This window comes from Sphaerodactylus townsendi, linkage group LG01, assembly GCF_021028975.2.
Source record: "Sphaerodactylus townsendi isolate TG3544 linkage group LG01, MPM_Stown_v2.3, whole genome shotgun sequence".
Taxonomy (NCBI): Eukaryota; Metazoa; Chordata; class Lepidosauria; order Squamata; family Sphaerodactylidae; genus Sphaerodactylus; species Sphaerodactylus townsendi.
The window spans coordinates 192921038-192944781 of NC_059425.1; the positions used below are offsets into that span (position 1 = coordinate 192921038).

The 23744-nt window shown below is 46.1% G+C and overlaps 1 protein-coding gene across 1 annotated transcript in view; it reads left to right on the forward strand.

Moving 5' to 3' along the window:
* The first annotated feature begins 23352 nt into the window (after nt 1-23352).
* PLA2G7 (phospholipase A2 group VII) overlaps nt 23353-23744 on the forward strand; it is a 29588-nt gene continuing 29196 nt past the window's right edge. Inside the window, exon 1 of the mRNA XM_048502789.1 lies at nt 23353-23706. The gene's annotated coding sequence lies outside the window, so the exon portion shown is untranslated. The remainder of the gene's footprint in view (nt 23707-23744) is intronic.

The following is a 23744-nucleotide window of genomic DNA, read 5'->3' on the forward strand; positions in this document are numbered from 1 at the left end:
GAACCCTTAGAGTTGCATGTCTCTTTCCACCTCCCATCTTTTCACGATTTGCTTTGTTGGGTATGAATGTCGGTGGCATGCTGCATGGACTCTTCTTTAGATACACGAACTGTCTGCTGCGATGAAGCACATTGAGACAGATTCTAGGTGTTGCCATGGAAAGTGAAATGCCCTGTTTGTTGGAACTGCATTATGAAGCAATGGCTCATGGGTCTATTAAAATAATACATTTCTCCACAAATCCCACAAAACATTTCTAAAATGTTTTCAATGTCAGAGATAGTAATTAACCAAGAGCATCTTGCAAGGGGAATGATCACAATGATCTAAGTGACAGACCTTTCCAGAGGATGATGGGTAATGTAACTATCAAAAGTCCTAGCTGAAACGTCCTGAAACCAGTTGAGACTGGACAGCTGACCTTTAAGTTGATTGACTAACATTTGTATAAAGTATGTGTAGGTGTGTTAGCTTGGTGTTGGGGTGTTTAAGGAGTTTCTGCATAGCATGCTGTCGGACTGTTCTTTGATTTCTGTATATACTTTGTAAATAGCTGCACTGAAGATAAAAAGCCTTCGTTGAAGTTAACTATTTCTGGTGTGGTCTGCTTATTTATCAAAGTATTCTGCCAGTGCAGTGGTTTGCTGAAGCTGCATTGCCTACCAATGTAATGCAACCTCAGTTGAAAAAGGTCTACTCTGCATCAGGTTATGGGCCCAGCACTTCCATATGAATCCCCCCCAACAACAATATATGTCTGTATTCATGCCCTCAAAATTATTCCTTGCTGCCACTACATGATTTTTCCTTCTCTTTTTTTAGTTCTGTGTAGGATTGATGCTTGACAGTGTCATGCTACAATTCCCTACACCACGCCTACTCGATACTTCGAACATTGGCCTCCCAAAATAAAAGACCAAACAGAGAAATGCTGCAAATAAGCAGGCGAGGGGGAAATTGGCTCTGAGGGGGAAGTTCATGGAAACACAGGATGGAAAATGTAGTCAATAGGTCACATAGTCACTGAAGATGTTTTGAAAATGTTTCAACCAGATCATCATTTTAAAAGGGGATTCATTTAAAATGTTTTGAGGCTGCAAACAAAACATTTTGGGATAAAAACAATGCAGAGGTCCATGGTGGAAATGGTTTATTTCCTGCCTCGAAACATTTTAAAAGGTTTGTGCAGAAAGGGTATTATTATTAGATCATGACATGGAATAATGTTTTAGCTATGATTGACCACACTGAGGGCATGAACAAAGGACCTGCTTTCAAAATTTGTTCTTCTTTTAACTTCACCTTGCAGAATATTTTCTCTCTCTCTCGTGAACATATAAATCCATTACCTTTACACATCTGACAAAATGCAAAAATACATTTAAAGATATAATACACCTTTTCCCTCACAACTCTCGATTTCGAATACCTTTAATGGCATGTAAACCCTCACAACTCTCAACAGCTGTTCTCCACGGCTCTTTCCCAACTGACTTGCCCCATCACTCCTCATTGGTCACTGACTTGCCCTCATTGTTTGCACATTAAACATTTTGTAAGAATTAAATTGAATCATTTGCCATTATAAGGCATCTGACAGAGGGAAGCTTTAACTCTCAAAAGCTTATAGCCTGAAAATATTGTTGGTCCCTTAGATGCTCCCAGACTTGTTGCTATAAATGAAAATAACCCTACAGTGGCATTTCTTGCATTCATCCTTTTTCTTAGACTCACCAGAAAAAGAAAGCAACAAGGCAACTAAAGTTAAGATACACGACGAAAAGCCACACAAAGAAAGCCACGCAATGAAAAGAACATCGAGCGATACTGTGCTGCCAAAGTTCAAAAGGTATTGTGCGATACCGCAAAGAACAGCCTCTTGTGACTGCCAGCTCTGTGACTGTAAAGCCTTCAAGCCAATAGATTTCAACTGTGTACTCTGCAATATGAGTCCACCACCAAGGGTCTTGTCTCGACAGGAATTTGAGTCGATGGAAGTCACAGAATCATACGGTAATCCTACACCTTTCCAGAGTTTCTTATCTTTCACCCCATTCCCTCAGGCACATAAATGCATCTAAATGACCCCTGGCTATAACTAGATACGTTTCAACAGGAATTGTCAGAAGCAAAATATTTGTTTTGTTCATAGACACAGGTCTGGAAATTCATACAGAATCTGGCATCTTCTATTAACAAGTTTGAATGAGGTGTTAATAAAGAAATTGAGATCTGCCTGGTGGAGCTTATAATTAGTTAAATCCAATTCCAAAAGCAGGAACATGTTTTTTGTGCAGCTAGTCCGTATGGATGCTTTTTGGGATGAAGGATTCCTGAAACTGGGGATAGCTCAAGCCAGTGAGTGTATTCCTCTTGAGTGATTGTGTAAATCCAGTGCTTGTGTCAAAATGAGAAGTGGATTATTCTGAATGTAATTCTCATTCCATCAGCAATTTAGGAAATAATATATTGCCCAGACGCAAGGCCCAGAGCCAACCTCCATCTTCTCTCCCCTGAGGTCCTAGAGCAGGGATAATTACCTGGTCTGGGGCCATTGGAGTGAGGGAAAAGTGCCAGGAAGCAAGCTGCCTGCCTAAGACAAACAAGGGAATCGACAAGAATCAGTCATCAAATGACTTAAGGGAAACACCTGGGAAAACAGGTGAGGCTGGGCCCGACCCACATGTAGGGGTTATTGAGTGAACAGGGAGTGTAACCCAAACTGGACCCAGAGAAGGGGAAATTAGACATAAAATGGATCCAGAAACAAATACCGCAATACCTTACAGCTGCTGTATACCAGGGTGGGTCAAGGTAGGGGTACTTCAAAATAAAATTATGAAGTGAGAGTGTAATTGGAAACCCAAATAATTAATGGTTGTTGTTTACAAAATTAAATCAAAAGAAATCAAAATGCAAAGAACCTGTACCAGGCACCTAGGAACTAATTCCTTAACTAATCGCACACAGTAACGAGAGGGCACACAGACTGCCTCTGCCTGCATTGACCCGCTAGGTTCCTCCATTCTTCTGAGGAAAACCTGCTGGAGGTCCCTGGCTCGAAAGAGATCCAGTTGGCCTCCACGAGGACCAGGGCTGTTACGGCCCAGGCCTCTACCTGGTGGAATAAGCTTCCTAGGGAGATCAGGGCACTGCGGGATTTACCATTTATTTTGCCAGGCTTTTCCCTCTGGCCAGCCGGGAATCAGACTGTTCTACTGATTCCCATATTACATCTGGCCTCCTGTGGGTACAGAAAAGGCCATCTGTTAGCCATCTGTTGCTGTTATTTTTGTTTTTGTTGGACTGTACTAGTATGACGACAACGATGATGGATGGATGGATGGATGGATGGATGGATGGATGGATGGATGGATGGATGGATGGATGGATGGATGGATGGATGGATGGATGGATGGATGGATGGATGGATGGATGGATGGATGGATGGATGGATGGATGGATGGATGGATGGATGGATGGATGGATGGATGGATGGATGGGTGGGTGGGTGGGTGGGTGGGTGGGTGGGTGGATGGGTGGATGGGTGGATGGATGGATGGATGGATGGATGGATGGATGGATGGATGGATGGATGGATGGATGGATGGATGGATGGATGGATGGATGGATGGATGGATGGATGGATGGATGGATGGGAAACTGAGGAGGGGTTAGGGACATTAGCCAGGGAAGGGAAATTAGCCAGGGCATAGCAAAGTGCTGGCAAAGCAAGGAGAAAAGTTCCACCCAAACACTTACTGATTGGTTCCCCACCTGGGGACATGACAATTTATACCCCACTAAAACATTCCCTTTTCACTGGACCCAGTGTGTAGCACATTTCTCTCTGTGATACACCTCTGAAGATGCAGGCGAAATGTTAGGAACAAGATCCACCAGACCACGGCCACACTGCCTGGAAAACCCACCACAACCAAGGAGAAAAAGCTTCAGAGTGTTGCAGGGTTTTAAGAAGAAAACCAAAGTTCCGAGCAGCAGAGATCTGGACCGGACAGCTAAGGAACCATTTGCTGAGGGACGGGAGGTCCATCTTTTTAGACAAAACATCTCCGGGACAGGTGGGGAGTTGACCATTCCAAATGTGGATTGAGTCTAGATAAAAATTTGAATCTCACTGGCTGGTTTACAGTTAACAGCTGTCAACCTTTCGCAGGAAAAAATGGGAAGATCCCTTGATGAGGCTATTTTGACCCTAATGTGCACGGCAACATGATTAACATACTTTGATTAGGGTGAAGCAACCCAGATCTGCATGGATACAGATCTGAGTGAGGCAACATAACTTCCGAGACAGGATGGAGGGCAAATTAATAAAATGAGTACCCTTCCTGATTGAGTAAAAAGGAAGCTGGTCAACGAAAGAGCAATGCTCTTGGGCTGGGCAGCCACATCTGGGGTCTGTCAGGATATTGGGCAATGTCTCCAGCGTTTTTTTTTTATTCCAGAAATATTTCCCCCTCTTTTTTATTTATTAAGAAAAGAAAAACAAAGGGAAAAACTTTACAAAAATACATTGAGTAAAGATAAAAATATAACACAACAGTAGGGGTGGAGCTACACATAAAATTTCTATAAATGGTTTCCAAATATCTAAAAATAACTCCATATGAAATTGCCTTCCATACGCCATGCATTCAAATACTGATAAGAGTTCTAAGGTCCTGAATCCACTGATTGACCAGAGCTGGGCTTTTATCTTTACAATGTTGAAATGTGAATCTTTTAGCTGTAGTAAGAGGGTCTATTTTCGATTACTGTCTACCTCCAAGAGATAGGCAAATAGTTTTAAAGTGCCTAGCCATCTTCCAAAAATCAGTGATCATTCTAATACAAAATTGGTATGAGTAATAACTTCTTCCCAGAAAAACTGAATTACTGGATACGCCCAAAGCATATGTTTAAGGAATGCATCTGATAAATTACGCCATAAGAACATCAGAAAGAGCCTTGCTGGATCAGACCAGAGTCCATCTAATCCAGCACTCTGCAACTCGCAGTGGCCCACCAGGTGCCTTTGGGAGCTCACATGCAGGATGTGAAAGCAATGGCCTTCTGCTGCTCCTGAGCACCTGGTCTGCTAAGGCATTTGCAACCTCAGATCAAGGAGGATCAAGATTGGTAGCCATAGATTGACTTTTCCTCCATAAATCTGTCCAAACCCCTTTTAAGGCTATCCAGGTGAGTGGCCCTCACCACCTCCTGTGGCAGCACATTCCAAACACCAATCACACGTTGTGTGAAGAAAGATTTCCTTTTATTAGTCCTAATTCTTCCCCCCAGCATTTTCAATGGATGCCCCCTGGTTCTAGTATTGTGAGAAAGAGAGAAAAATGTCTCTCTGTCAACATTTTCTACCCCATGCATAATTTTGTAGACTTCAATCCTATCCCCCCTCAGCCGCCTCCTCTCCAAACTAAAGAGTCCCAAACGCTGCAGCCTCTCCTCATAAGGAAGGTGCTCCAATCCTTCAGTCATCCTCGTTGCCCTTCTCTGCACTTTTTCTATCTCTTCGATATCCTTTTTGATATCAATTAGACACGTCATTCAATCCTTTGCTAAAGAGTTGCTGTTGTGTCCATTTTAGGTCGAAGGCTTCTACTATTAGCATAGAGACACCTGTAGACAGGGACGTAGGTATAGATTTTTTATGGGGGGGTTCAGGGAGGGCCACACCCCCACCTGCCCCTAGGGCATGGCCACGCCTCCACAAGCCCCGGCCCCGGCCCCGGCCTAGCGTTTATAAAAGCAGCTCTCCAAGGCCGGGGACGGCAGACTCCCCCGCCCTTCCCTCCCCTGCCCCCCACCAGCTGGGCTCCCAGCCTCTCCTCTGGGCAGAGGCAGAGAGGGAAAATGGAGCCCGCCCGGTGCAAAATCTGAGTTTTGCGCCCCCCCTCCCGGGGCAGCCGCTGTGATGCTGGAATCCACCCTCAAGCAGCATCACATTCAATGGTGTTTAAACTAGAGAGCCCAAATACTCCTTTTAAATCCACCTTAAAGGGAGAATCTGGGGTCCCCAGTTAAACAACATTGAACGTGATGCTGTTTGGGGGTGGATTATCCCCCACCCTGAAACAGCATCACTTTCAATGTGGCATACTGGTTAAGAGCAGGTGCATTCTAATCTGGAGGAACCGGGTTTGATTCCCAGCTCTGCCACTTGAGTTGTGGAGGCTTATCTGGGGAATTCAGATTAGCCTGTGCACTCCCACACACGCCAGCTGGGTGACCTTGGGCTAGTCACAGCTTTTCTGAGCTCTCTCAGCCCCACCCAGCTCAGAGGGTGTTTGTTGTGAGGGAGGAAGGGCAAAGAGATTGTAAGGTCCTTTGAGTCTCCTACAGGAGAGAAAGGGGGGATATAAATTCAAACTCTTCTTCTTCTTCTAAACTGAGGACCTCAGATTCTCCCTTTTAACCCATGCCGAAAGGGGTGGATTTAAAAGGAGATTCTGGGGAAATTTGGGGGGTGCCTGCTGTCAGGGGTGCAATTGTTAAGCTAGAAGCACCAAACTTTCAGGGTATCTTTAGGAGACTCTCCTAATGATACCATCCAGATTTGGTGAAGTTTGGTTCAGGGGGTCCAAAGTTATGGACCCTCAAAGGTGTAGCCCCCATCTTCTATTAGCTCCCATTGGAAACAATGGGGGATGGGGCGCCCCCTTTGGGAGTCTATAGCTTTGGACCCCCTGAATCAAACCTCACCAAACTTGGGTAGTATCATCAGGAGAGTCCCCCAAACAATCCCTGAAAGTTTGGTGCTGCTAGCTCAAACAATGCACTCCCTGCAGGCCAAAAATTAAAAAACACTAAAAATGTTTTTAAAACCCAACAAACGGAGTGGCGGAGCTTCGGACATGAATGGGGGGGGGTCTGAACCCGAGAAACCCCCTCCCCCTTACCTTCGTCCTTGCCTGTATACACTGTCTCTGTCCTTAACCTGGGATTTATGTGCTTTACCCTCAAGTCTTTTGTAGACATTATCCCTTGTCACATGCACATTGCTATGTTCCTCGCTTGTACATGATTGATTCAGAAAAAGGGGCTAATGGCAGCTACCAAGAATAAGTTCTGAGGATTACTATGCCAGGGATTTATAATTTTTTGTTTTTATGGTGTACCCCTTGAGAATCTCTTATTAGGGGTTCTTGACACCTATCAAGAGGGAATGGCATTCAAAATATGTCATTAGCACCCTGGATCAGGGAGGTGTATAAAGAATTCTAATCCAAACATTTCTGCGGGAAACTACATTTAGTCAATGTAGCAAAGATAAATTTCCAGTATATTTTGTCAAACTGTTTTTAGCATTAAGTGAAAGGATTGCAACTTGACCAGATCTCTTACTATTTAAAGCGATCAGATTAGTGACCAGCCTAAGATTGTCAGAACCTTTTCTACCTCGTACAAATTCTCTATGGTCTGTGTATACCCAGTGGGATACTGGACCTAAATGGCACCTGGGGGCATGACCAGCTCCCTGTGCCCCCATGCCCTCCCATGCCCCACTTACGGAAGCCATCAGGGAGGCTGGGGGAGGCCGGGGCTCAGCAGCAGGTGGCTTGGGAGGGCGCTGTGGTCGTAGGCTGGGTGGAAGGGCAGGAGCCGGCCTGAGCCCGCAGCAAACAACTCAGCCAGCAAGCAGCGCCCCAGCACAGGGCGAGCCGCCGGATTCCAGACGGGCCACTGCGCCACGGGAGAGGCCGAGCGCAGGGTCCCTGCTGGTGCCCGGCACCCCCTCATGTGATGAAGCGACGTGTGCCCAGGGACATGGGATTCCAAAGGTGTAACAATCATTTGGAGTCTGTTAGCAAGAATAGCAGTCACAGCCCACTCCAGATGGGGGGCCAAAATGACATCTGGATGCAGCAGAGAGCTGTGCCAATGTATTTTCCCCCTCCACTAGCGTAGGGGGCGGATGATGAGGGCAAAGATGCTGGCATCTGGTCGCCTCACAACTCTGTAGCAGCCAAACTCAGAAGTGACCGCCACCATGGAGCTACACTGGTATCCGAAGAGTCATTGGTGCAGGGGGGCGGGGCATTCCCGGAGGTGGAGCCAACATTTTCCGAGCCAAAAACACCACGGCACAGACTCTCCGTTGACCCCAGATAAGTACATTATCTCACCAACATAAGCAGATGGGGCACTGACTTTCATAGAAGACAATTTAGCTAATGTAACCACTCTCTCTGCTTGTTTGTTTTGTAGAGGAAATAGCAGACAAAGAAAGTTCCTGGAGGAGAGCTGCCGGTCAGACTGTTGAGTCAAACATCCAGGAGATGAGAGCCTTAGTTCCCAAGACAAAACCGCTGACTTCGGACGAGAGTGATGATGTCATCATTGAGGAGTTTGTCGCTGAGGATCCTCAACCCCAATCTATGGAAACGAGTGGAGCCCCTGCTACTAGTGGTCAGGGATATGCACCGAAATCACCTAATGTTGGCTTCATAATGACAGATCTGACTCAAAGCGACATGGAAATTTTCTCCCTGTGGAACAGTAATTGGCTATTTTTGCTTGAACTTTAATCGTAGCTAACTGGTAGTTTTGTTGTAGACTTCAGTGAACCTTAGCTGTGGTCAGTGTAGCAACCCTGGACTTCCGTGGTTGTCTCCCATCCAAGTGCTAACCATGGCTGACTTTGCTTAGCTTCTGAGATCTGACAGGATCAGGGTAGCCTGGGCCAGACAGGTCAAGGAGAACTCTACCTACAAATGGAAAAATTCATTATGGTATTAGCCTACAGCAGAGGTGGGATTCAGCCGGTTTGCACCAGTTCAACAGAACCAGTAGCTAACTGGCTGAAATCCCACCACCCCAGGCTGGCCATCAGTCAGGCTGCGCCGCTGGCCACCCGGCAGGCCACACCACCAGTCCAACTGGCCTCCGGCAGCCCACCTAGGCCTCCGAGCCCAAGGTGAAAAAAGCCCAGCCCGCAGTGGGTGGCGCAGCCGGGGGCGCAGCTGTGGGGGAACCGGTGGTTGAAGTTTTAGAATCCCACCACCAGCCTACAGTATTTTCTAATGAAGAAAAACTCATTTCCCCCAATTAATATTAAAACAACGGCTGGATATGCCAACTTCAGATTAACTTACAGGTATATAATGCCCAGCACAAAAGAAAGAAAGAGCCCAAAATTGAACAAGTGTGGTAAGCTAAATCATTTTGTAGTGATCATTATCATATTACCAATGAGTCCAAAGATAGGAGCTCCTAGAAAGGTCAGGGGAGAAATGTGTATAGCTGCCAAATGAAATAGCCCACAGCAATTGACCAGTCAAGTCTATAGAATGGCATCACATTTGTATTCAGTCTCAGAATGAGCCAAAGTGCAAGCAATAAAATGTTCCAAATGCCTCTAAACTATGCAGAATATTCATGGGCTTAAGCAAATCAAAGTTAAGAACGTTTAAGTTCTAGTGACATTATCAGGGAATATTTAAGCATGGGCTTCAAGCAGCCAATTTGGATTTAGGACCAAACTTGACTTCATTAAATGTTGCATGTAATTTCCCCCTTTAAAAACTACCCCCCCCCTCCCACCACCAATAGCCTGGTGGGACTATAAGTTTAATCAAAGAAATGGCAAGCAAGGGGGAGCCATTCAGTACTCCATAGTGGCACAACTGCTCAAATCTCACATTCATTCCTTTCCGCTTTTCACCCATATAGATACAACATGTTTTTTCAAACATGGAGCAGCAGTGGCGTAGTGGTTAAGAGCAGGTGTACTCTAATCTGGAGGAACCGGGTTTGATTCCCAGCTCTGCCGCCTGAGCTGGGGAGGTTTATCTGGGGAATTCAGATTAGCCTGTGCACACACGCCAGCTGGGTGACCTTGGGCTAGTCACAGTTCTTCTGAGCTCTCTCAGCCCCACCTACCTCACAGGGTGTTTGTTGTAGAGGGGGGCATGGGAAAGGAGTTTGTAAGCCTCCTTGAAGGAGAGAAAGGGGGAATATAAATCCAACTCTTCTTCCTCTTCAAACAAACAGAGGAAAAAAGTTTGAGTCTGAGCAGAAAAGCAGCTGAGGGAAAGACATTAAAAATCCCTTTTCCCATTTGGGAATAACCTAAATGACCATCCCAGATCAGCCAGCAGCATCCATTCTTGGGCTACAGAGCTTGAGCAGGTGGCCGTTGCACAGCTTCATGCGATCTAGAGGAGGGATGTGAAACTGCTGAGCCTTCGCAGGTTTTTCTGGGCTGCTCCAGTGTTGTGGAAAAGCCTCCCAGAGAAGAAAAAAGAAGAAGAAGAAGAAGAAGAAGAAGAAGAAGAGGAGGAGGAGGAGGAGGAGGAGTTTGGATTTATATCCCCCCTTTCTCTCCTGTAGGAGACTCAAAGGGGCTTACAATCTCCTTGCCCTTCCCCCCCTCACAACAAACACCCTGTGAGGTAGGTGGGGCTGAGAGAGCTCCGAGAAGCTGTGACTAGCCCAAGGTCACCCAGCGTGGCATTAGTATTGGGAGTGTACAGGCTAATCTGAATTCCCCAGATAAGCCTCCACAGCTCAGGCGGCAGAGCTGGGAATCAAACCCGGTTCCTCCAGATTAGATACACGAGCTCTTAACCTCCTACGCCACTGCTGCTCCATTTACCTCCACCTTGCAGGTTTTGAAGGGCATGTAAAACAGAACTCTTCAGAAGAGACTGGCTCTTCCAAGATGATTGCTGTGCAGATATCTCAAAAGACACCGTCTTCCCTGGAACTGTTATTAAATTTTATCGCTGGTTGTTTTCATTCTGGTGTTCTTAGAGTTATGCTCTCTCTCATGCTGATTTTATAGTTGCTGCAGGTCTCGGGAGGCGTATAAATGTTCCCATTTGTTTTTTAAAAAACTAAATACATTGCTTAATAGGCAGCTACTCTTTTAGACGATGCATAATAGAGAGATATTTCCAAAGATATGTAAAATACACTTTCTAGTCTAGCTGGAGTATAGTAATTTTGTGCTGATCCAACAGAAACTTGCTAGGGCACAACATGACTAAGGCCCAGCAGTATTTTTAAATGTGTCTTGCTTGTTGAAATAGCTAACCAGACCTGTGGGTCATCTGACACAGTTTGTGCTAAGTGCTAGGGGAAGGATCTCCAACTTTCTAGGACCGTAGGCACTTCTGGAATTCCAAGACAGGTCTGTGGGCACAACCACAAAATAGTCACTGTAGGAGGCAGAGCCAGCTACAAAATGTTAAGGTTATGCACAACCCAAATACTAATTCTTCAACATTTGTGGCAGAAGTTGTGTTTAAGAGGATGCCTGATAAAATGTCTTTCATATTTGAGGAGCTTACGGTCAGTTACTTTGTACAGACCCTTGTCTTGTGGCAGCAGCTGCTCCTAAAGTGGCATTTTTGTTGGCAATTTAATATATATTAGCAGAGTAGACAGAAGAGACTGATTCACAGTTGCTTTTTGTATAAATGAGTTTACTAACTATCAGGGAGGGGTACATGGAGAAAAAACAAGAAATGCTATACTTTCCTATGTTACTACATCTAGTTACATCTTGCTACCTTGTGGTCACATTGTGTCTTCTGCTCAAACAAAGAAAACAGACTTAACTTTATAACTTCTGGCTACTTGACCATTAGCATGTAAGCAACGCCTAACTAGCTGACCAATAGCTAATCAATAAAGAAGGTCATAAAACAGTAACCTCGGTAACTAGTTAACTTACACACAGTTAACTCTTTCATGACTGAAGTGTGACAGACACTTGCAAATATGAACAATGTTTAAAACTCTGCTTAGCTTCATCTGATCTAGAGCCATTAATCAACCTTCCTGGGCAAAAGCCCCATCGGCCCCTGCTGGTTTTCTAAAAATCATTCACAGGAGCCAGGAAAGATTTCAGTGGGCACCATGTTGGAATCCCTGAACCACCGGGGGGGGGGGGGGGGTTCTCCAGATCAGGGATAGGTAACTCCTGACATGCCATACCTCTTTGCTCTGCATGGTGGCTCCCTTGCTCTGCTGCAAAGGTGAGTCCCACCAGAGCACAGCCCTAAGACTTTTCTGAGACCTGCAGGGGTGATGTCATCATCCTGGCCTGTCCCCTTTAAGTACCTCTGTCCTTCCCTAACAGCTGGTGCTGAACTATGCAGATGTTCCTTGGTATGTTTGGTGCAACAGGTTGCCAGCTGTGCAGGTGATGCCACCCTCCACACTGAACAGCAAAAGAAGTCACTGCCATTGCTTTCCTCAGGGTTGCCAGCCTCCAAGTAGGAGGTGGAAATCTCCTGCAATCACGACTGATCTCCAGACAACAGAGATCAGTTCTCCAGGAGAAAGCGGGCACTTTCGCCAAGTGTCATGCCCTGCAGAGATCCCTCCGCAACTCCAACCCCACCCTTCCTCCAAATCTCCAGATCTTTCCCAAGCTGGAGTTACCAACCTGAGGTGCAGCTGCCTCTCAGGCACCCCAACCTTCCTTCCCCGCTTTCTCTGAGAGAACGACAACATCATAGTTGAACAATATCATCAAAAAGGCTGCTTACTCCTTTCTGGATCAGTTGCCCAAATATTAGAGCAGTGTTGTATAAAAGGCCATTCACAATTGACCAGCAGGTTCTAGAGCCGTGGTGGCGAACCTTTGGCACTCCAGATGTTATGGACTACAATTCCCATCAGCCCTTGCCAGCATGGCCAATTGGCCATGCTGGCAGGGGCTGATGGGAATTGTAGTCCATAACATCTGGAGTGCCAAAGGTGCGCCACCATGGTTCTAGAGCTTTGGATGTGAGCCAGCAGGCCAGCTGTTAGCAGCTGAGCAGGCCATTCAGGAGGAAGCGAAGTGAGTTTGGGTGGAATTGCCAGCCAGGTCAGCACTAACAAAGACGTTCTGATGGCGACTTCATTGTTGGCAGTAAAAGTTATGGAAATTCAAGGTTGGATCCCAAACAGAAGCACTCAGTTTGGAATACCAAAATCATACTGCTGAAAGAGCGTGGGCTACTCTGGAAATTATTGTTTTCAGAGAAAGATACTTAATGAAGTGCAAAAGATGTTGAAAATAACAACAGTGAAAAAAACTTGAAGATTTCTCACTGGGATTATTGGGAGATGATATGCCAAATCACTACAGACTGCTTTTCATGTATCTGGAAAAATAAAATACCAACGAAGGGAGACTGGATATTAAAAGTCACAGAATACTCAGAAATAGCAAATTTAACAACTTCGTTAAGAGACAGTAATACAGAGAAGTTTTCAGAAAACTGGAAACCTTTGACGAATTATCTATTGAAAAAATACGGTAGTAGAGAAATAATTGCCGGATTTGAGATCTAAAAGAAAAGAAAACAGTAGAATGAATTAAAATATTAATGATGACATAGTGTGTAATTGATCAATTGTTTAAATTTAAAATATATGCATGAACCTAGAATAGATTAGAATTCAACAATGAGATAGCGGGAAGTCATTACATGGTTTTATGGTGTTTGGTTAGTAAAATAGATTGTGTTTAGCTACTGTAACATTTATGTTTTAATTTTTCATGTTTTTTTATTTTTAATTTGTATCAGTGTGGGAGCATATAGTTGTATGGGTATTTTTGTTTTTTGTTGGGAAAATAAAATTTCTTATAAAAAAAGAAATTGCTGTTTTCTACATAAAAAGTACCACCATGTAAAAAATACACGAAAATGTGTGCAGATCAAATCAAAATTTGTACAAATATGTAGACAAAGCACAGCCACACTCACAGATTTCCCTATAGCACAGGTGTCAAACTCGCGGCCCTCCAGATGTTATGGACTACAGTTCCCATCATTCCCTGCCAGCATCATGCTGGCGGGGCTGATGGGAACTTTAGTCCATAACATCTGGAGGGCTGCGAGTTTGACACCTATGCCCTATATGCAGTGGTGGCGAACCTTTGGCACTCCAGATGTTATGGACGACAATCAGTTCAGTTTTCAGTTCAGTTTTATTACGGCCATTAGGCCAGCTGGCAGGGGCTGATGGGAATTGTAGTCCATAACATCTGGAGTGCCAAAGGTTCGCCACCACGGCCCTATAGGATAGAAAAGCCTCACACCTCAATTAGTTGTGAGTTTTACACAGGGTGACACATTTCCCGTTTTCCCGAAACAAACTCTGAAAACTTCTCCTCTGTTTTATTTTCCCTTTCTCTAGAAGAAGTCATGAGACAGGTCCCAGAGCCTCAAAAGAAAGCCCAGAGGGGGATGCCAGCGGATGCGCCGTTACAGGTGGCCGTGTCAGCAAATCAGCCAATGGATTGTGAAGGGTGTGAGAAAGCGTCGGTGGGAAATCCTCCTCAGTCCTTTGTCCTGCAAGTAATTTCTTTTGACTCCCCTTCTGTCACCTATTCGAAAAATGCAGTTCTGAGCTGTGACCGGGGCCCGCAAGCAGTCAGCGCTGCACCCACAAAGGACAATAACGCCCCAGGAGGCACATCGCAACAAGACCCAACGGACCCCTGTGGAGCTGCCGCTGTCTCCGTCACATCTGTGAGCTACGGTGTCTTTAAAATGCCCCAGTGAGTTCTGGTAGTGTAAGATTTCCCTGACCGAGTTTAGAGACAGGTGTCATCCAATACAACCTGACGCAAATAAACATAGCTCTTACAGCTGCCGAGTGTTTGATGCTTAACGGAACATCACTCAGTGTGAAATCAGTCGGTGTAATTTTGAAGGATTTCCCTGCTACAGAGTAGAGGGAACTTATTCTTAATGTGCCAACCTATTGGTAAAAATTAAACCCACCCACTTGTGCTTGAGCAAAAACAAACCGCTCTGAGTTTGTGTGAATCTTCTCTGCAACACAAAAAAGGGCTCTGTAATTACTTTGTCACTTGTATGACAGCTTGTAGAGAATAAGAACTGCTAGGTTGTTGTGGGTTTTCCGGGTTGTATGGCCGTGTTCCAGTAGTATTTTCTCCTGACGTTTCGCCTGAAGATGGCAGCCACAGATGCAGGCAAAACATCAGGAGAAAATACTAATGGAACATGGCCATACAACCCAGAAAAACCACAACATCCTAGTGATTCCGGCGGTGAAAGCCTTCGATTATAAGAATTGCCTTTGTAAGATGAGGCAAAAGGCGATTGGGTGGGTATGATGGAAAGTACCATCAAGGGACAGCTGACTTAAGGCTCCTGGGCTCCACATCACCGAGCCCAGCAGACACACCCCCCCCCCCCGGTCTCCCTACAGGCTGGCTCCCTGCAGGCCTGGGGAGGGCAGAAGTCTGCATGTAGGGAGGCTGGAAATTTGCGGGCTTTAAGCGGGCGGCTCAGGTGGGCAATCTCATCACACCCACACCTCTGCCCCTGCAGGCTGTCTCCACCCTCATCAGGACTTGGGGAGGGCAGGAGCCAGCCTTCAAGGAGGCTGGTGGGGGGGGGGGGTCAGCAGTGTGTGCCTGGGGATATGGGATACCCCATGTCCCTATTAGCAGTACACCACTGCATTAACCTTTTATTTTAAAAAATCTGGAAACATCCCACACAAACTCATTAAACAGGCCCTCCCCCAGGGGCCCCCACCAAATTTGTTTTCATTTGTTTCCATCTCTCCCTTCCCCTTCAGTTCCTCCACCAATGGACTGATGGCATCCACAAAGCCTTAGTTCTGCGGAAAAGAAACACAGGGCAGCATCATGTCATGCCAGGGCACGGCTAGCAACTAAAATACAAGCAACACGTGCAAAGTAACAGAAAACAAGTTTCCGTCCAGTGGCACCTTTAAGACCAACAAAGTTTTATTTCTGGTGTATTTTTGTCATGCACACGTGCACTTCTTCAGGCGTATAACTTTGCTGGTCTTAACAGTGCCACTGGACTAAAAAAAAAATTTCCACTGCTTCAGACAATGCAGCTACCCATGCATCTATGCCCATGGTGGCGGACCTTTGGCACTCCAGATGTTATGGACTACAATTCTACATGGATTTGTAGTCCATGAACTACATGGATTTGTAGTCCATGAACATCTGGAGAGCTGCAGGTTGCAGACCCCTGCACTAGACCACTGGAGACAGGAATTAGCTGAGGACGACCAGCAATTTTCTGAAGTCAGGGAATCTGCCCTCACTAGATCCCTGGTGCTCTTTAAAACTACTGTACGTACATCCATGCACCACAATAAGCCTTTTTCAAAATTCTGTCATAAAGTATAATGCCCCTGACCTGGATGGCCAGGCGAGCCCAATCTTGTCCGAGCTCAGAAGCTAAGCACGGTTAGTTCTTAGATGGGAGGCTACCAAGTAAACCCAGGGGTGCTCCACAGAGACAGGAAATGACAAACCACCTCTGAACATCGCTTGCCTTCTAGGATCACCATAGTAGCAACTTGACAATACTTTCTACCACTGTCATACAGCATAAGCATTACTATTCATTAAAACAAAAAGAAAAAAACCACAAGAAACTACAATATTTGCCATGAAAAATATGCCGAGTGCGGTGTCTATTCTGGTTTGATTTGAGGAAACACACAATCACACAATTACTCTATTTGTTCATAGGGGGCATTTCGAAATTGCTGGCTTGGGAATGACCCTAGCATGGCTAGGCAGTTTAAACTATTCCTCTGTGATTTTCCTTAAGAAGAAGAAGAAGAAGAAGAAGAAGAAGAAGAAGAAGAAGGAGGAGGAGGAGGAGGAGGAGAAGAAGAAGAAGAAGAAGAAGAAGAAGAAGAAGAAGAAGAAGAAGAAGAAGAAGAAGAAAAGGAGGAGGAAGAGGAGGAGGAGGAGAAGGAAGAAGAAGAGGAGGAGGAGGAGGAGGAGGAAGAGAAGGACGAGAAGAAGAAGAAGAAGAAGAAGAAGAAGAGAAGGAGGAGGAGGAGGAGGAGGAGGAGGAGTTTGGATTTATATCCCCCCTTTCTCTCCTACAGGAGACTCAAAGGGGCTGACAATCTCCTTGCCCTTCCCCCCCACAACAAACACCCTGTGAGGTAGGTGGGGCTGAGAGAGCTCCGAGAAGCTGTGACTAGCCCAAGGTCACCCAGCTGGCATGTGTGGGAGTGGACAGGCTAATCTGAATTCCCCAGAGAAGCCTCCACAGCTCAGGCGGCAGAGCGGGAAATCAAACCTGGTTCCTCCAGATTAGATACACGAGCTCTTAACCTCCTACGCCACTGCTGCTCCCTAGGAAGCTAGGAAGGCATTCTTTAACACAGTTTCTGATTCCAGCTGCTGGCTTTCCTGTGTGATAATCATTTGGTAAGTTATGTCAACTGCAAGGGGGTCTGTCTGACTCACTAACTATGTTTATCCTATGAAACATTAGGAACAAGATCTACCAGACCACGGCCACACAGCCAGGAAACTACTATCTTTATCCTGTTTCTCTGCTATTTCTGCATCCGTCCCCTTTCGGTACAATCTTATCTATTTCCTAGCCATCTTGCAATTCAGACAGTACATTCAAAGAACAGTACATTTTACAGAAGGAAAGAAACCTTTTACAAACTTTGGCAAACAACTTTACAAATAAAACCAAAATTCTACTAACATTATATGTCTACCTAAAATCATATTTAAACAAAATTATTTTTATTCCTCTCTCTGGCTACATAACCACGACTCAATTACATCAATGACTCAAGAATACTGCAGGGATGGGATCCCCTCTCTAGTTCAAAGAAAATCCAGCATACATCCCTAAATTAAGCCAGCCCGGTACAGTGGTTAAGAGCAGCGGACTCTAATCTAGAGAACTAGGTTCGATTCCCCCCTTCTCCATGTGAAGCCTGCTGGGTGGCTTTGGGCTAGTCACAGTTCTCTCGGAACTCTCTCAGCCCACGTGGAGGCAGGAAATGGCAAACTGCCTCCCAATGTCTCTTGCCTTGAAAACCCATTGTAAATTGGAAGTGAAGAAAGGGCAGCTTATGCATCAACTATCAAGTAAGTACTCTGCAGGCAGGATGTGACAGGGGAGTGCTAAGAAATGTGACATAGGCAGACTAAAATTTTTACTGAAGTAGAACAGTTGTTAGAGGACTCTAGAAACTTGCAGGAGACAGTAGATGGGGAAAGGGTGTGCATGTGTGAGAGACAGAGAGAGAGAGTCAGTCAGACAGACAGACCATGGAAAAGCTGGTGGTAGGTGGGAAAAATGAACTCATACTGACCAAACTATGGGCCTTTCCCCACTTAACTTAAGCCCCGCGCTACTTGAGGAGAGTAGCGCGGGGTCCCCCGGTACTCCCCACGAGAGGGGCGGCGACAGCGCAGCCACCCCGACGCTGCCGCTGTCGCGCCCTCTCAGCATGAGACATCCCTGGCGCTCTTGCAAAGGGCGCCTTTTGATGATCCGCACAGAGCGCGGGGTCGTGGGGACGCCCGGGCGCACGCCAGGGATGCCGCGCGCTGGGAATTGCGCGCAGTGACGGCGGCCGAGGGAAAAGTGGGGAAAGGCCCTATATCAAATCTGTCAGTGTTCCTTATATCAGGGATAGCCAAATCTTCTGAGAAGCACATGATAATCTTCAAACTTACAAGAAACGTATGATACTTAAAGGAATGACAAGGAATGACTACTAGAAAGACTACAGGGATCCAATGTTTTCCCAAAGAACTACTGGAAAGCTTTAAAGCGAAGGGGACTGGTTGCTTACAAAGTGGTTTTTAAATTATTTCTCTGCATTTTAGGTTATTTATCTGACTCTGCATATCCAGATTTTTAAAAGTCAAATGCTGACTTTTATCATGGCCCTTTTGGCAAACAAGATGAGAAATGGGATGCTTGGGGTTTAATACTTCCTCCATACTGGCTCACTGAGTGTAATCTCCCTCAAGTCCCTGTGAGAAAGGCAGACTAGAGGTTACAAAAATAAATACAGAAATAAATAAAATATATGTGAGTTAGTCTGGTTCATATCAACAGGATTTAGTGCAAAGTAAATATACTTAAGATCTGTCTGAAAGGATGCAGTTATGTGCACGGCTAACTGGAAGACGTTGTACGCAATGGAACTTGAGTGTTACATGCCATCTAATTGCTTTCAACTAATGGTGACTTACATCTGGTTAAACCTGCACAGGATCCAACTGTGGAAATGTATTTCTCCTCTTGGCAGAGCTATTCTTCCTCTTTCACAAACTGAAATGAAATTTAAAAAAAATATGGGAGTGGTGTTGTCTAGGAAGGTGGAGAGTCTGGAAGGGACTGATTTATGAATCCGGGATGATGTAAGCTTATCATTAACATGACAAGACGCCTGTCTTATTAATATCTTGAAGCCAACCTTATTAGAAGAACAGCAGGCGTGCTTCCTTTAATTGAAACCTGTGTTGTCCTCACAGACGCTGCTGAGCCAGGCACTTTGTTGTTCCCTTCTGTAACACAGAGACTGGATTATTGCAACACGCATCATGTGGCGATGGCCTTGGAGACAAACTGGAAACTTTAGTTAAGGGCAGAAAATGACTGCTTGCTTACTTAATTCCAAGCTATGCACACAAAGCACCATTTCTAATGGGGTTTCACATTTGCTTTTGAGTTCAGTTCGAGGTGCTGGTTTCAACCTTTGCAGCTCCTTACTACTCGGGAACTACAAATTCACTGCATTCCTCACTGCCATTTTCCCTCTTAATTCCACCTCCGCGCGTGATACGTTCTGCCTCAGTTCATTCCTCGCCTCCCCCTGTACCAGGGAACAGACCCCAGGCATAAGCCCTACAGAAATCGCCAGTATTGCTGAATAAGGCCAAAACTTTCAATTTGCAGCAGGCGCCTCCATCACCTCACCCAGGGAGGAGAGAAATAGCGTGGGGGGAGCTCCCCTCCCACAGAAGAGGCCAATTGGACAGGAGAGCTGAGCAAACAGAAAATGGAGAAAGGGACGGAGCCTCCATATTCAGAAGCAGTAAACCCTCGAACATCAATACTAGGAGGCAACATCAGGGGGAAAGCCTTGGCCTTTGTGGCCCTCTGTGCTGGCCCTGCAGGGCGATGGGTTGGCCATTGTGTGCGACAGGATGCTTGGCTTCATGGCCCACTGGTCTGATCCACAGCGCTTCTCCGATGTTCTGAACAGACCTGACAGGGTGATAGTTGTTCATCTTCCACTCATGCCACTCCAGGTAACAGAGAGGCGGCATCAGACTAATGAAAAGGGCACGGGTGGGCAAGAAAAGCTGGTGCCAGTGCTAATCTGGTTTCTCCATTTACTTCACCTCTCCACTGGCTTGCAACTAATTAAAGGGGGGGGGGTCATTTTATGCACTCTTTCTTCAGCTCTAGTACCACTAAGCTGTAATGAGGGCAATGCAAAAGCATCAGTGGCGTAGTGGTGAAGAGCAGGTGCACTCTCATCTGGAGAACCGGGTTTGATCCCCACTCTGCCGCTTGAGCTGTGGAGGCTTATCTGGGGAATTCCAATTAGCCTGTACACTCCAGCACCCACCAGCTGGGTGACCTTGGGCGAGTCACAGTTCTTCTGAGCAATCTCAGCCTCACCCACCTCACAGGGTGTTTGTTGGGTGTGGGGAAAAAGAAGGGAAAGGAGTTTGTAAGCCCCTTTGAATCTCCTTACAGGACAGAAAGGGGGGATATAAGTGAGCCAACTCTAGCTTGGCTCACTTCCTCAAGCGATCTGCTGCTCTGTATGTGTATAAAACCTCTGCTATGCGTGCTCTTGATTTAGTACATTCCAGGATTGATACTCCACACACACTTCTTTGACTCTTTGCCAAAGATAACATTAAAATGGCTACCTTACCGGGTTGAGATAACATGAACTACTTTCATCATATTGAAACACAATACTAAGCATCAGTTCTGGCTTCAGGAGAAAGGGAAGAGATCTGTGGGGCAAAGTGGTTATCTGCAGTACTGCGGTCCAAGCTCTGCTCACAGCGTGAGTTCGATCCTGACGGAAGTCAGTTTTTGCTATCGTGTTTCCCCGAATATAAGACAGTGTTTTATATTAATTTTTGCTCCCAAAGTTGCGCTATGTCTTATTTTCAGGGGATGTCATATTTCTGTATTCTGTTCGTCAGGCATGCTTCCAAACAAAAACTTTGCTACGTCTTACTTTTGGGGGATGCCTTATATTTCGCACTTCAGCAAAACCTCTACTACGTCTTATTTTCCGGGGATGTCTCATATTCGGGGAAACAGGGTAGTTAGCTCAAAATTGACTGAGCCTTCTTCTCAGGTTGGTAAAATGAGCTCCCACCTTGTTGGGAGTAAAGTGTAAGACTGGGGCAGGCGATGACAAACCACTACATAAACAAAGTCTGCCCAGAAAATGTTGTCATGTGAGATTACCCCATGGGTCAGTAATGGCCCACTGTTTGCATTGTAAGGGAGAAGTTAAATTGACTAATGGGCCACAGTATATGGAATCTGAAAGCAAAGGTGTCTCTCATAACTTGAGTGCCACATAAGCACTTGCTCTTGGCAGAGAAAAGAAAAACTATCTTGAAACTACTGAGTGCAAAAGGACATGAGAGGCATGGGGGAAGTGCTGCACAGTGATAAGAACATCTTATTGGAATCTGAGATGTTCTGGGACCAGAGAGATCCAGACCTTGGACCAGTCCTTCTCTCTCATCCTCACCTACCTCATCATTGGGCTGTTGTGAAAGAAAAATGTGTGTGGAGAAGATTTTAGATTTATAACCCGCTTCTTTCAAGCAAAAGGTGTCTCAAACCAGCTTACAAACTCCTTCCCTTCCTCTCCCCACAACAGACACCTCGGGGTAAACAGTGGACGACTGGGGGAGGCAATGACAAACCACCCCATAAACACAGTGGGTGTCCTCCTCCTCCTCTACTCTCTTCTTTTTGTAACTTGCCAAGATCCAAATTCTGTTTTATAATAGCAAGTGGGTGTAACATGGGGAGTTCTGACATCATATTTTGCTGACACAGGGGTGCAAAGAAGCCTTTTTGTCAAACGTTCAAAAAGGGTTCTCTGCAGCAGGGCAGAACTAAAGACACAAAACACTATTTTACGTCTGTGCTGTTTTAAGCTAAATTTCAGTTGTTGGTTTTAAATTATTTATAGGGTATTTCATGATGTATTGGAACGTTACATCTGGAGTATCTACCTGTTATGTATTTCTGTATGTATGTGTAGATAGATAGATAGATAGATAGATAGATAGATAGATAGATAGATAGATAGATAGATAGATAGACAGACAGACAGACAGACAGACAGACAGACAGACAGACAGACAGACAGACAGACAGACAGACAGACAGACAGACAGACCGGCAGGCAGGCAGGCAGGCAGGCAGGCAGGCAGACACACATTTAGAGAGAGAATAGATACAGATATATTATATTTTGATATAGTCTTTTATATGTAGTGAGGTCCAATTGGACCTACTTTTGATCTTTTTAAAGCCATTAACCCTGTACTGGGTGTTTTATTGAAAGCTGGAAACGCCTCGAGCCTGAATAAGGAAGGGCGGTATTTTTTTTTAAATCACATAATAAATGAATAAACAAAGTAAAAACAAACAAACAAACCCTTATTGGGCATAAATTGATCATACATAAAAATATAACTCATAGCCTGTAACAAAAACTGAACAATCTTCTCCAGAATAAAAGAATCGTCACTAGAATAAATAAAAGGTAAAGTTTCCCCTTCAGTCCTGTCCGACCCTGGGGTACCCCTGCAAGCAGTGATTTCAAAGGCAAGCCGTTTTTGTGGGATAGTTTGCCATTGCTTTCCCTGGCTATTCTTTACCCCCTAGCCATGAGCTAGTACAGTGGTGGCGAACCTTTGGCACTCCAGATGTTATGGACTACAATTCCCATCAGCCCCTGCCAGCATGGCCAATTGGCGAACCTTTGGCACTCCAGATGTTATGGACTACAATTCCCATCAGCCCCTGCCAGCATGGCAGCCGGCTCATGGTCAACTCAGCCATCCATCCATTCCTTGGTCGGTAAGTGGTGACGAACCTTTGGCACTCCAGATGTTATGGACTACAATTCCCATCAGCCCCTGCCAGCATGGCCAATTGGCGAACCTTTGGCACTCCAGATGTTATGGACTACAATTCCCATCAGCCCCTGCCAGCATGGCCAATTGGCGAACCTTTGGCACTCCAGATGTTATGGATGTTATGGCCAATTGGCCATGCTGGCAGGGGCTGATAGAGATTGCTCAATCAACATCTAGAGTGTAAAACTCGCTACAAACTCAAAAACCAAGGAATGGATCTAACTGGCTGAGTGGCTTCCCTTGAGCCGGCTGCCAGGATATCTGGCCCACAGGGGGCTCGAACTGCTGACCGTGTGAGTGGCCGCGCAAGCACTTGACCACTACGCCACCCAGAATTAATAACCGCTCCTAGAGTCAATGAAGTCACAGGTTGCAGCAGGCGTCCCACCGGGCACCTGCGGGCTCGAGTACGAACACGGGCTCTCCTCCCCCGGAGGCCTCTCGCCGCGCCCGCGTAACGTGTGGACGCGGCCTCGGCGGGCACACCCTCGTGCCGCCACCCCCTGGCCCTCGACGGCCACCCTCCCGAGGCCTTTCCCCTCAGGACATCCGCGGCGCCGCCGGGAGAAGCGGCCGCGTGGCCGAAGGGAGGCGGGTCCGGCCAGGCCTGCGGGCCTCCCTCCTCCTCCTCCTCCGGGCGGGCGGGCGCGGCTTGGGCCTGGCCTGGGCCCCGAGGTCGCCCGGCCGCAGACGAAGCCGGCTTGTCGCCTGGTGGTTCTCCGCCCTGCTGGCGCTCCGGAGAGGTAGGCGGGGGGGGGGGGGGGGGGGGGGGGCGGCGGCG